We start from the raw sequence: 14,634 nt of genomic DNA, 5'->3' as shown, positions 1-14,634 counted from the left end.
GGGAATAGTTTCCCCAAAATGATAGCTGCCACTTTTCAGTACACTGAGATGATGCTGGAGCCAGGTCAATTGTATCCTTGACTGCATAATTTCCATTTGATGGGTGAGGTATGTTAGGCTTTTCCTTTACAAATTGTCAACTCCAAGCTAATCTACCCCAAAATGAGGACACCAAGCTACAGAGTCACAAAGCCTCTAGGGGTCGGGTGTTCAGCTTCTTGACCCTGAGCCAATATAGGTCAAAATCTCAGCAACAGGATAATAGTGTCCCCCCTTTTTAAAAAATAGGTACTTGGTGCCTGTGTCAGGTGTGGCAATGGTGTTACTAGGAAATTGCTTCTCTAAGTTCTTTAAGTCTGTAAAGCTGTGATTTCCATTTCTTCTCAGAGTTTATATTCTCTTTGCTAGACTACTAGGATGGAAACAGAGATTACCTCCCCACATGCCACAGTTCCTAAATGGAAGAATCCCTTCCAGGCTTCATGAGAATTCACAGGACAAGCATGTGCAATATGAACCAAATTATACATTCAGCAGCAAAAGACACAACAGTGCACTGGATTGGTTCAAAGGTCCTCCCTACCAGGTCACATTAATTCTCCTCCTTTGTGAAAAATGTTGCCCAAACCCCATCAGTTGAATCTGGGGTGTTATTTTCTCCTATACCAAAGTTGTCAACCTTGGCACTACTGACATTTGGGACTGATTAATAATGTGTTTCTTCAGGTGACTGTCCTGTGCACTGTAGGATGTTCAACAGTATCTCTGCTTCTACCCACTAGATGCTAACAAAGCATGCATCCTCACTCCAGTTTTGACCATCAAAAAAAATGTCCCCAGGGTCACATATTCCTTGGCGGAGGGAGAGTACAAAATTTCCCTGGTTGAAAAACACTGTCCTATGAGAATATGGACCAAGAAATTAATAGGAATATCATGGGCTCTAGCAATAGCTGCTGAAAGTATAGGAAGTGAAGGGGATACAGGTTGAAGAGAGAAAGACAGGCTGTAGAAAATAGCTTTGTTTATCCTCTGTTTCTTCAAACGAGGCTTACTGTGATTTCCCTCCCCTTTGTCACTGCAGCTCACCCCACAGTCCTCAGTGTCTTTAGACACTCTTGAGCCCAGCACCCTTTCATTTCCATCCATGACTGGGTAGGGTATGACCTAGGCACCTACATTCAACAGAGCTAAAAGAACATTTGAGTTCATGTTCTCCTTAAAGTTCCCTAGCATATTCAGATTTTTCCTTAAAGCAGCTGAGGCTGGAGTATAGAGGAAGGGTCTAGGATTTTATCTTACATACAAGCTAATGATTTAGTCTGTTATTGTTTCATGGATGTTGGCAGAAGACATGAGGCTAGCAAGTAGAATGAAAATAATTTTGCATCATGTCCCTTTGCCCCCAAATCGCATAGAGACAACAGGTAGGACCCTGGTGGAATGCTATTGCATACTGTGAATTTGCTTTATAGCTGATGGAAAATGAGGTTGAAGAATCCACTTCTCTTATTGTAACTTGACAACATGTCATAAAGAAATAGCCAGAATGAATTATTAAGAGACTAAAGGAGAGAGAACATAAGAGACATAGAGGTCTTATATTGAGACAGTCCTGTAGCATACGCAAAACTGTAATCCCAGAAAAGAAAGGAGGCAGAATGGGAAAGAAGTAATACTTAAAGAGACAATAGTTAAATTTGTTTTCCACTATGCTGAAATACAGTAAGCCACAGATTCAAAAAATCCAATGAACCTCAGAAAAATATAAAAGAAATATATAGGATGGGCGGCGCCTGTGGCTCAGTCGGTAGGGCGCCGGCCCCATATACCGAGGGTGGGGGGTTCAAGCCCGGCCCCGGCCAAACTGCAAAACCAAAAAATAGCCGGGTGTTGTGGCGGGTGCCTGTAGTCCCAGCTGCTTGGGAGGCTGAGGCAAGAGAATCGCTTAAGCCCATGAGTTGGAGGTTGCTGTGAGCTGTGTGAGGCCATGGCACTCTACCGAGGGCCATAAAGTGAGACTCTGTCTCTACAAAAAAAAAAAAGAAAAAAAGAAATATATACTAAATTCAAACTAGTGAAAACCAAAAGCAACAGAAGACTATAAAAGTAGCCAGGGACAGATTACCTTCATAGCAGAAAGATTGAGGCTGACAATGGACTTCTTACTATGGAAGACAGAAGAGATGGATAAATATTTTTAAATGCTGAAACAAAATAACTGCAAACAAAGAATTTAATATTTAGAAAAAAATCCTTCAAGAATGCCAGTAAATGGCTAGGCTCAGTGGTTCATACCTGTAATCCTAGCACTCTGGGAGGCTGAGACCAAAGGATTGCATGAGTTCATAAGTTTGAGACCAGCCTGAGCAAGAGTAAGACCCCCATATGTACTAAAAATGGAAAAATTAGCCAAGCATTGTGGCAGATACCTGTAGTCCCAGCTACTCAGGAGGCTGAGACAAGGGAATAGACAGCTTGAGCCTGAAAGTTTGAGATTGTTGTGAGCTACAAAGCCATAGCACTCTACCCAGGTGTCTCAAAAAAAGAAAAAAAGAATGCCAGTAAAAGGAAAGCATTTTTCAACAAATGAAACCTGAAAATCTGTCACCAGTCAACTCACACTAGAGGAAATACTGAGGAGTATCATTCAAACAAGAGAAAGTAATCCCAGAAGGAAAACTGGACGTATTGGAAGGAAAAGGAACAACAACCAAAAAAAAAAAATGGTAAATGTATACCTAAATATAAATAAAAGGTAACTTTATAAACTTTACATTATTTATAAATAATAATAATGCCTTGAAGAGTTAGAATCTGTGATTATAAAATACAAGGTAACAATGGCATAGAAATCAAAAGGAGGGTAAATGTAGTTAGAATGTTATAAGAACCTGGCATTATCCAGAAAAGAGAAAAAAATAACAATAATCTCAGAGATTTATCCTTCAATGTCTTGGGCAAATATTATAATAATATCAAAAGAGATCTAGGGAAATAATAATAATAAATCCTCAGGGCCTTCAAAGTAGGAATGAACCCTTGTCATTTTTGACCCATTATACCAAGCTCCTAGCAAAGCCAGTTTTTTGACCAAATAAATTTCTCCTCTGTACTCTAATTCATATAATTCATGAAATGTGAATTTAAGGCACCAAGGGTACATTTTTTAGTTCCTTAATGTTTTCTTCTTAATATTTATTCTCTTAATGCTAACCATCCTCTCAGCTTCTCATAAACAGATAAGGTGTTTACTGCACATTCACATCCCTGTCAACAGAGGGCAGTAGGTGACCATCATCTTGTGCAAGTCAGTCTTCTGGGACTTTTCAGAATGAACTTAGAAGAGACAAAATCTTTCTGTGGTGGTGTTGTTTCCTTCCACCAAGCATGGGGGAGTGGGGAAGAGGAGAGAAAACTAGGATATTCTATTTCAAAATGTACTTAAAATGACATAATAAAGCAGTATTTTCATAAACTGAAAATAGAAATGAGCCAAATTAGTGACAATTTACTTCCTTTAAATTTCACTCTCATTTATCGTTACCAAATCATTTTCTTGAAAAAAATTAGTAGCAGCAGCCTCAGAACATGATTTTTTAGCTCATGGTTTAAGGGACCAATCCTGCAGAATACTTTCCTCTCCACCCTGAATAAAAACCCAAAACCTCGCATCCTGCCAGGCGTGGTGGCTCACACCTATATCCCAGCACTTTGGGAGGCTGACGAAGGACGATCAGTTGAACCCAAGAGTTCAAGACCACCCTGGGCAAAAAGCAAGACCCCACCCCCATACTGTCTCTACAAAAAAAATTTTTTAAACACAATCCGAAAGTATGCTCTAAATTAACATGTTTGAAAGAAGGTACTGCACATGGGGGAATTATGTGCCAATCCTGAAACTCATACTCACCTCCCCTGATTTCCAACACCTCCATCCCCCGGAATGAGGACTATCTTTACTGGATGAGCCTAAATTACAGGGCTACAGCAGGGATTTCTCAACCGTAATCAGAAAGAACAGCCCTGAAAATAAGAATAAGGAATCTAGACTCTACGGTAATAGAACAAAGTTGCCTCCTAGAATATTTAAGTCTGTATCCTTTGCCACGAAGAACAAATAATTTATAAGTTTGGGGTCTCTGCTGATTTTGTTGCATAAAGGTTAAAACCGAAGCTGTAGAGTGTGACCAGCCTTTATTCAATCCCCAACATCACCATTTATGAGTTTTGTGACCCAAAGCAAGTTGTGTAACTACTCTGAATCTCAGTTTCCTCATCTGAGATGGCAAAAGTAATGTTACCAGCCTCAAACGGTGGCTGTGAAGATTAAATGGGACACATAATGGCATTTAGCTTTTATTATTGGCTATATTGAGGGAAATGGCTTAATTATAAGCAGCTTGCCAGAGAATCCTGGGTCTCTAGGAAGGCAGCTCAGGGAATCAGGCACTTACTCAATAAGAAAGAGAAAATGGAAAGTAAGTTTATAGTGATGGGGATGAGGGAAAGTGGTGGGTAGCAGCTGGATATTTGTGGGGAGTCAAGGCGAGTCTAAGAACTGCTTTTTCTCATTACGCATGTATCTTTTTTTCCCAAAAGGAATAGAAAAAACATTTATTTCAAACTTTCTCTAGTATGAAGAAGACCTACATTCAATGAAGAATTCAGGGATTCTAGAGTTCCCTCAAGCAAAGCATTCAGAGGGATCAATTTATACTTCATTCATTGCCAAATAGATGCCTTACCTCTGTGCCATGCCAGGGAACCCTGAACAGCACGCAGGCTGACAGCACAAGAGTAGAAAAGGAGGGAAACTCACAGTAAGTCGGAGTAAACAAGCCTGTACTGACCTCCCACTATGCCAGGTTCTGTGTTGGGGTGACGCACGAACTGACACGGTCCCTGTGCTTGTAGAGTATACATTTCTAGGCAGCCTGGGGCCAATCCGTGGACACCCTAGAACAGAATTACCTGTTCCTCAGAATCTGAACACAGGTGCTGCCCCTGATCTAATGAATCAGATATTCTAACAGGTAGCGGGTACAGGAGGCTATATTTTTAATATGTATAACAGACAGTAATAAGTGCCCTCTGGTGATTCTGAGAAACACCCTGACTCTGAGAACCACCACTGGTGTTTCTCAAAGGGTGATCTTTTAACCACTCATGTCAAACCCAGCCTCCCCAACTGTGTAGTGCAGACGTAATGTGTTTTCAATGTACCCAAGGTTTGAGAAGCATGATGCTAGACTGTCCTCTTACACCACTTCCTTTCTATTAAATAACATGTGTGTGAAAGTGTAGTATAAATTGTGAAGCACGATACAAAGTTAGCTGGGTATACTTCTTAGGATCTTTAAATAAACAAAGAAGTCCAGTTTATACAAGTTAACTGAAGTAAGTAGTGTGGAATGCAAGGAAGCATTTTTGAGAGCCTAACAGGTCTCTGACAGAATCTGCATGGTTCATAAAGCAGCAGAACCTTCTGGCACATAAGGATGCTAGAACAGTACTGTTACCTCAACTGGAGGCTCTTCTGTCTCTGGCTGCTGGAACAGAGCTGGGGCACCTGAGCATCACTCCATGGGTAGCTTCCTCTCAGAGGGTCACAGAGTATACATATTCCACTAGGCCACCAGCAGAACACTTTGTATCGTGACAAATGATAAAGCAGAACCTCTGTAAGTTGATCACTCAAGGGACTGCAACAAACTGGTCAACATGCAGAGATGGTCAATGTAAGGAACTACACTGTGCTGCTACGTACACATGGTGGATGTCCAGTCTATGAATAGTAGGTCACTTTAAGGAGGTGATCGGTGAAGGGAGGTGGTCAACAATAGAGGTTCCACTGTCTTTATCAGGCAGGTCCTTTGTGAGCACAGTAATATGCCACAGTAACATACCCCTTTAAATGTTTAGCTCTCTCAACACACCATGAGATCCCAATTCAAGATATAGGATTCAGGATGAGGAAGAAACTGATGGATAGGAGGGGGCAGACAGATGGCAAGAGAAGACTCTAAATTCCCATTTTATTAATAGGTGTGATGAACGACAGGTGCCTTTGATGCCACAAAGAGCTGCAAATAAACTGTGTGGAAATCAGAAGGTTAAGAATGATGATAGAGGGTGGCGCCTGTGGCTCAGTCGGTAAGGCGCCGGCCCCATATACCAAGGGTGGCAGGTTCAAACCCGGCCCCGGCTGAACTGCAACCAAAAAATAGCTGGGCGTTGTGGCGGGCGCCTGTAGTCCCAGCTACTCAGGAGGCTAAGGCAAGAGAATCACTTCAGCCCAGGAGTTGGAGGTTGCTGTGAGCTGTGTGATGCCATGGCACTCTACTGAGGGCCATAAAGTGAGACTCGTCTCTACAAAAAAAAAAAATGATGATGGAGACACAGTGGGCTTCAGCTATAAGTGGTAAGAAGTTTGCACAGTGAGGCAAGAAAATTCATCAGTGTATGGAGTAATGTGAAAACGAGGAGAAAGAGTGCAGAGAAAGGGCCTGAAAAAGAGGGATCAAAGAAGGAAGAAGTAAATCACAAGAGTGGAAGGCTGAGCCAAAGGGAGGTTAAAATTTCAAGGAAGATTAATCACCAGCGTTAGCAAGGACAGGAACGGAAGAAAGGCCACTGGCTTTGGAGATGTGCACTGGTGACATGTCCAAGAGCAACAGAGTAGACTCTACACAGTAGAGGGACAGGAGCTGTGCATGGGCTTGGCCAGCGTGCTTACTAACAAATCTCAATTCCCTTTAGGGCACTGATTTAATGATTTTCTGTCAAGGATTATCAGTCATTCTGTGCATGTTGTCATTGAACATTAAGATACTTTGCTTTCTGGAGGGCTGCCTCAGTGAGAACTGAAATTTAGCTGGATGTGCCCTCATCCTACTCTCCAGCCTTCACCCACTCTCACCTCTCTCCTACTGTAACTCCCAAGGGGAATCTAGTATTATTTTTTAGGGTTTGTGGTGAACCTTTGGCATCTGGTGAACACCCAAGGAAAACTTGTTCAGTTACTAATGTTAATGGAAGGGATCTAGAAGTGGGTGGGAAGAAACTCTACTTTCATATTGGAAATATAGTAAATTATTCCCTCTTTCAAAATTATATAGCTAGGTTATTGTTGTACCCTGTAAAATAGTGTAACAGGGAAAGTGGGCTTGGGACATGCTGGACTGAATCTCAGCTGTGACACATTGCACTCCCGCAAGCCAGGAGTCTTCATCTGTAGACAGCTCAGCGCCTGTAACTCAGCAGCTAGGGGCAACGGCCACATACACCGGGGCTGGAGGGGTCGAACCCAGCCTGGGCCTGCTAAACAATGACAACTACAACAAAAAAAATAGCCAAGCGTTGCAGTGGGCGCCTGTAACTTGGGAGGCTCTTGGGAGGCTGAGGCAAGAGATTCGCTTAAGCCTAAGAGTCTGAGGTTGCTGTGAGCTGTGACACCGTGTACTCTACCGAGGGCGACATAGTAAGACTCTGTCTCAAAAAAAGGGGAGGGGGCTTGAGTAAAGTAGGGGAGCAGTAAATAGTAGTAGGGGGTATTAGTATTGGCTATTACTTAATAAACAGCTTATTCAGAAAGCTACAGTAATTTTCCAGATAATTTGGGCTGGAAAACTCATCACCCTTCTTCTAGAATGATCTTATCACTTCTTTGAACTCAGTTACACCTGAAGGGGCACAACTCCAACAAAAATCAAAAGCAGATCTTGTGGAAGGCCCACTCAGTGCCATTTCTCTGACTTCAGATCGCTGAACAACATGCATTATAAAATGTTGTTACACTTTTTAAAAAATTTATTTGCAGAACTTTTGCAACGAAAATGTTCAAGTCCTATCCCGACACTCACTAGGCACGCTTGGCTCACACAATTAAGGCGAGGTGACCACAAGTACCAGTGCAGCCAGATAATGAAGCCTCTGCAGTTCGGACCAAATCTTTTTTTTTAAAAAGCTCCATTTCTGCCCCACCCCCTTCGGCGCTAGGCAGTCATACCCTATGTCCCCGAGTGAGAGACAGGCAGCCTGGCCCCAAGGCCTTCGGCGGGCAGAAGCTGCCCAGGCCTGAGCGAGGGCCCGGCCGCTTCCTGCGGCTGTACTAACCGCAGCCCCCACGTCCAGCTGAGGAACAAGTTCCTCCGGCCACCAGAAGGTGGGGGCGCTCAGCAGGCACCGCCCCCTCCAAGGTTCCGGGCCCGGGACCCCAGCCCGGCCCCGCCCATGCTCCGCCCACCGTCCGGCGGCCCCGAGGGCGGCGGGGGGCGGAGCGCGGAGGCGGCCGCTGGCTCTGCACAGAACGCTCTCCGCTACGTGGTCCCGGCCCGCCGGTCGCGGGAGCTCCACGGTGCAGTCCGCGGTGAGTACCAGCTCGGCCCGACCGACGTCCCCGGGCGGGGGCGCCGGTCCCCCTGAGGACGGTCGGTGCTGGCCTTCACCGCGGCGCCCGAGGCAGAGCGCCTGGGGGAGGGGCAGAGACCCGAGGGGAGGCCGGAGGGAGAATCGGGGACTCGTTTCTGGGGATTGACTTCTCAGCTCTGTTCCCAGCCGGTGTCATGCCGGGGGACACTGGGAATTAGAAATGGCCTTCCCGGCCCCTCTTAGCCTTGGCTCTGCGTGCTGTCCGGAGAGTGAGTCCTCACGGAGCGTGTGTGGCCGGCACCCGGAGTCCTAACGCGGAGCGGGAGCGCGCGGCCCACTCCGAGCCTTCGCGCAGGCCGGGCTGGCTGCGAGGAGACATTGGCGCCGAAGTTGTACCGGCCACCTACTGCTAGGAATAAAGGCAACACGAGTGAGGGAGAGGGACCCCCTCGGTGGAAAGACTGATAGATTCAGAAATCAAGAAGGGAGTTTGGGCTGCCTTTTCCAGTTCAGCCAGCACATGATAATGGCATCTTCCTTCCTTGTTACCCGTAACCCTCCTCATAAGGGGAGAACCTTTAGGACAGAAGTTTGCAAACATTTCTGGGGACTCGGTACTTCTTTACACTCTTAGAAATTAGTATCCTAAAGGGGCTTTTGTTTATGTGGGGTTATATCTATCGATATTTCCCATATGTAAAAATAAAATTGATAACTTTTTACTATATTTACTAATATTTTGCTATATTTAATCATTTATTTAAAAATAGTAGGCTAATTATATCTTAACATATATTTATGAACAAAAAATTTTTTCTGAAACAAAGTTCTATCTTTTTGTAAGTGTCTTTAACATCAGGCATAATAGAAGACTGCTGGCTCCTTCTGTCTGCTTCTGCTTTCAGTCTGTTGCGGTATCACATGTCATGTAGCCTCTGCAGACCTCCACTGTATGTTCTTGTAAACATGAGAGTATAAAAAGCAAATACCAAATAAAAAAAGTATTTTTATGAAAATGATTTTCACCTTGCAGATCCCTAGGAGTTCTCTGTATCACACTCTCAGGACCACTGTTGTAGGAAATGCTTTAGAGGCTTATTTCATTGGGCAGCTTCTTTGTGATCCTTCACCCTATGAGATGGACGGTGGGAACCTCCAGTATCTGGGATCAAGGTTAACCTCACTTGGAAACCAAGTACTGGGTCGTGAAGTGAGGGAGTGATGAATCTTGCTGGCCTCTTCCAAAACCTGCACATCCCTTTGGTGGTTTCTGTGCCTGCAGAGCTGACTTGTCCGTGCTCAGAGTTACAGCAGTGGTATGGCAAACAGAAATGCCTATGGGGAGGCTGTGCCAAGTGTGTGGGGGGGTCAGTGTGAGAGTTGCTAAATCAAGAGATTATTTCCAAAAGAACAGGGAGGCATGCTTTAGTATGCCTGCATGTTCATTTCTATTTGCAGTTGTGTGGCTGTTAGCCTTGAGTTTATCAGAAAATAATTCTCAATCTTGGTTCTTTCATTTTCTACTTTCAGAGGTGTGTCACTGTGAGTGGTTGTTCCTTAGCCTCTGCCAGAAAGCAGCATCCAGCATCTTGGTGTCTGGTACGTGGACTTCTTCACCAGATTCTTTGCTTGGCTTCATGCTCTCTCCAAACAGGCTCAAGATAGGTATTACACATGGATATACATTTAAGGAAAAAATTCCGTCCCCCCCTTTTGTTCCTGCATCCACAGAGCCTCTGTGCTGCGATGGAGCAGTTTAGATGCTACAGCTGATACTGATAAAACATTGCACTAACATGAGCATGTTGTGCATTGTTGCACAGTCCACAGATGGGAGAAAGGAATGGGATCTAGATTCTGAGCATCTGCTTTGTTTTCTATGTAAAACTTCCACTTTGATGGTGGGGTCTCATTCCATATTCCTTCAGTCGAAGTTTATTGACCTGTTTATCAAGTGCCCAGTTCTATAGCAGATTCCAGGAGAGCAGTAAGCATAAAAGATGCAGTCCCAGTCTTACTGGAGCTTATGATCTAACTGTTTAGGTAACTGCTGGTTAATTGAGATAGTCCATTGTCAGAGTGTTTACCTAGATCGTGGTCCAGTGTGAGGAACAACACTCCTCACCGGAAGTGTGCTTCCAAAGAAACTAGAGTCCTTAACTGTAAAAATGATGATAAAAACCAACATTTATGCCTGGCAGAGAACTTCCTTTGCCTTCTTACTCCTATTCTTTTACAGAGGACATTCTTTTACCTCCAATGAGATAGCCAGACTTAGTCCAGGAAAGTTACCTCCAACCTAGGACACTTTATCAGCTCTCTGGACTTCAGTGTCTTTGACTTTAAAGTGAGAGATGATCCCTCAACTTGGGACATTGTGTCAGAAGAAACCAGTGGCTTAGTAGAGCTGGTTTATACTAGCTTTTATGCTTATCTCTTCCCAACTCCTTGTTCAGTGGCGACACATTTTCTAGGCTGACATCATAGGAATACTCACATCATGGAAATCAGCAAATATCATAAATCAGGGCCTTTTTTCCTCTTAGAGAACACACTGTTAAACATTTACCAGTACACTCTGCTATTGTCAGAGCCTAGGTGTTTTTGGTTGATTTGTTTTGTAATAAAAAACAGACTGTTCAGCCTGGGTAAGATACTGGATATAAAGTATGTGATTCAAGTCCTCCAGAATTTTTGATAGGGAAAACGCAATCTGTTTTCACCATATCCTAAAATACAAATCAGCAAACTTTTTGTATTAAGGGGGAGATTGTAAATATTTTAGACTTTGTAAGTTATACAGTCTCTGTTACAAATACTCAGCTCCATTGTTGTGTGAAAGCATCCATGGACAATATGCAAACAAGTAAGCTTGGCTGTGTTCCTGTACAACTTTATTTGTGAAAACAGATGCTAGGCCACAGTTTGTAGACCCTATCCTAAAATATTAGAGCAGGAGTCATATTTCAAGGAGGTAGTTTCATGGAAAAGGAGATGCTTCAGGATTTTTTGCATGAATACTAAGGACTTGAATTTCTGAGAAAAATATAGTTGGAAGTAGAAACTGCAAAGGGTTTGGAGACAGTTGTAGAAGAATTCATAGTAGGTCATTTAAAGGAAAGCCGGGTATGTTCAAGATTTGAAGACAGCCATGGAAAGGTCTTTATTCCCAATTCCCACTCTAGAGCCATCTCAGACATTATGCTGGGATGGATGGACCTGCATTCTAACCTGGTATGTGAATTTTGCGTGTTCTTACATTAAAACCCGTAGTGCCTCTAACAGCCACCTGATTCCAGGGACAAAGAAAAAGGAAGGAAAATCCTCCTTATACTTGTGTATTATACACTGTATATGCACAGTGTGTGTATATATGTGTATATGATATTTGTATACCTACACATGTACATAAGTTGCATGCATGTATGATTATATATTCCATATATCTAAAGTAGCCTCCTAAATGTTTGGAAGACAGACATACCAAACTATTAACAGTTACCAGTTCTGGGCAATGGAATGGGCTAGAAGGAAGGCAGGGGACCTTGTTACTTTTCGTAATACCAGATGTCTTCCTGTCCTGCAAAATTCATGAATTGCTTTTACAATTTAAAAACAAAAAACTGAAATCCCAATAATTGATAATTTAGGAAGATAGGATTATCTCTCTGATAAGAATGCTACCACTACCCTCCTCCCAAAACAGAGTATTTTAATTGTCATATCCTGGTTCTGAACTAGTATATATAATAGTAAATATTAACTCAAGATGATATTGAGAGCAAACCTGTCCAGTCAAAACATTTTATTAAAAAAATAGTAATTAAATAATAGGTCAAAGTATTCCTTACTGGGCCATTATGTAACTGAAATTGGTGTTGAAAATTGCCGTTGTGGAGTTTTTAAACTAAATGACACAGGAATATTTCCCCCATGGTCCTACAGTTCTGAAGGACGTGGGTGTGAGTACGCACCTGCAGGGACAAAGGTGATGGGTGTGCCAAAATGTTGAATGGCTTTCACTTGGTGGTGAAGTACTTTTTACATTTTCTTCACTTTGTTTATCAGTATTTTCAGCATGAAGAAATACTAAATTTGACATGACCAAGATTAACCACTACAATTATTTTTACACATAGGAGATTGAGGACAGCAGCCTCTATTTCTCCTAGGCTGACTGACCACCAACTTGCCTGGGAGGAGGCCTCTGCCCCTCTCTCCCAGTGGGAAGTGGAAGACACGTGAGGACTGTGAGGCATGGGGAACTGAAAAGAGGCACACTGACCGTGAGGTCAGTCATGCGCTGTCTGCTTTCCCCGTGGAGTGTGTCCACCCTCAAGCTGCACTGTCTTACCTAGTTGACCTAAACATTAGAAAGTTCTTCCTAGGATTAGCACCATCACCTGAGGAGCCATCAGCTGACCATTTCCCTAGCTCGATGGCCTTCATTTCTTTCTTTTTTAAGCTATATTTTGTAGAAAATCTCATCTATAAAAAGAGATGGAGAAAGAGTATATAACAGCTCCAAATGTTACGCACATTAATAATTGGCCAATCATGTTCCCTTGTGCTTTTCTCAACCTCACCTCTTTTCCCCTCTGCACTAGGTGGCATCTTCATTTTTGGACTGTGTAAATTAACACAGAAGCCTGTTTTTTATTAGGTCTTCTTATTAGTAAGCATGTACTTACTGATACAGTAAAAATCTTTACTGTTCTGCCCTCTGTCAGCCAAACTGAATCACTGAATGGTCCTTGAACACTTGCTGTGTTAGCCCCTCTTTCTCCTTTTCTATTTGCTCTTCCCTTTGCCTGCGCATTTAACTTCATCTTTCCAAGTTCTCTATAAAGTCTCTTGAGTTGTCTGCCTCCTTCCTTTGACCTTTCTTATGACTTTTATATTACTGTAATTGCGTGCTTATCTCAGTCTCATTGTTAGCTTGTAATCTTCAGAAAAAGGTTTTCCTTATCTTCCTTTCTCTTTGGATGCTTAAGAATGCTTAAGGCAAAGAAGATACTCAAGAAATACCTGTTAAATTAATTAGAATTGATCAAGTTCACTAGGGAAAAATTTTGAGTATAAAAGCAATCCTCATGTTAAAAAAAAAAAAGTTCAAATAGTACCTAAGACCAAGAACATTTTCTCTCACTTGTATGGATTTTTAAGAATTGTGATGAAAAAAATCTTTCACTTTGAGCCAGTATGAAAAGGTGTCTTTTTTTTTTTTTTTCCACTTTTAGGAAAAAAATTTTTTTAATGATCATTTGCCATTTTTTCACACATGTATCTAGAGCCTTTAGGTCTTCTCTGCATTTCCCCCACCACGCCCCCCAAAAAAGTCCTGGAAAATACAAAACTTGTATTGGATAGGAATGATCTTCACTATATTGTAAATATTTTTTGTTTTAAAATGTAGTTCTAAATCTTTAGTAAATAGGCTACATTTAGAGCTTATGTAGCCTATGAAATAAGTCAATAGCAGTCTGAAGAATTGTGGGAGCTCACAGGAATAGAGTTGCCCATGTACACTGTGCTTTCACATTTTACCTCATTTGATTATCCCAGCAGCCCTTGTCATCTGGACAGAGCAGTGCAGACAGGCACTGTTACCTTAAATCTGCAAAGAAATATGTGGTTTTAGGAAGAAAGAGGGAATCTTGTCTACTGCAGCAAGTACAGAGTCTGATTTTCAGTGTAGATTGGAAACCAGAGGGCTTTGGGATTAGATGTTGCAAACATGCAAAGACGCGAAGTCATCGTTCTAAGCATGTCTTTGAGAGACAGAACAAGTTTGTGTACCTCTTAATGCATAGAACTACTAAAATGATATCACACTCTCTGAGCCATTTGTTTCTTAGATTCCTCATGTTTTGCTTTAGTCTTCATTGTCAAAACCTAATCCACCTTAGCTGCACCAGCAGGACTGTCTGTGCATGAGTGCTGGCATCGTTTTCTCAGGAGACCTCTGGACAGACCCATCTTTGGATATTGTGACTTGCCTGCAACATATGGAGTGCTTAATTATTAAATACCCTCGACATCCTTTCTAAGACTTACTGTAAAATTATAAAGCAAGGTGCAAATTGTGACATAGTTCATTAAGTAGGTGATAGTTCATGATCACTGGGTTTGAATTTTTGATTGAGAATAAGCAAGGCGAATAAAGCATTGCCGAGAATCTGATATGTGCAAGAGCTATGCTAGTGCAGGCATACGAAAGGTACAATTCTGTATTAATGGTGGAATCAAAACTAGCCTCAA

General features: G+C 42.4%; 1 protein-coding gene across 3 annotated transcripts in view; it reads left to right on the top strand.

Annotated features, from left to right (window-relative positions):
- Positions 1-8,246: 8,246 nt before the first annotated feature.
- Positions 8,247-14,634, top strand: part of ACO1 (aconitase 1) — a 62,750-nt gene continuing 56,362 nt past the window's right edge. The window contains exons 1-3 of one of the 3 annotated variants that reach the window (XM_053571024.1): positions 8,310-8,371; positions 9,407-9,689; positions 9,904-9,972. The gene's annotated coding sequence lies outside the window, so the exon portion shown is untranslated. Of the gene's footprint in view, positions 8,372-9,406; positions 9,690-9,903; positions 9,973-14,634 lie in introns of all 3 variants that reach the window. The other 2 variants (XM_053571033.1, XM_053571042.1) reach the window with 2 other exon arrangements.

Source organism: Nycticebus coucang, chromosome 2 (assembly GCF_027406575.1).
Source record: "Nycticebus coucang isolate mNycCou1 chromosome 2, mNycCou1.pri, whole genome shotgun sequence".
NCBI lineage: Eukaryota > Metazoa > Chordata > Mammalia > Primates > Lorisidae > Nycticebus > Nycticebus coucang.
The sequence above is the reverse complement of the archived record's forward strand: the minus strand, read 5'-3'. Positions and strand labels throughout refer to the sequence as shown.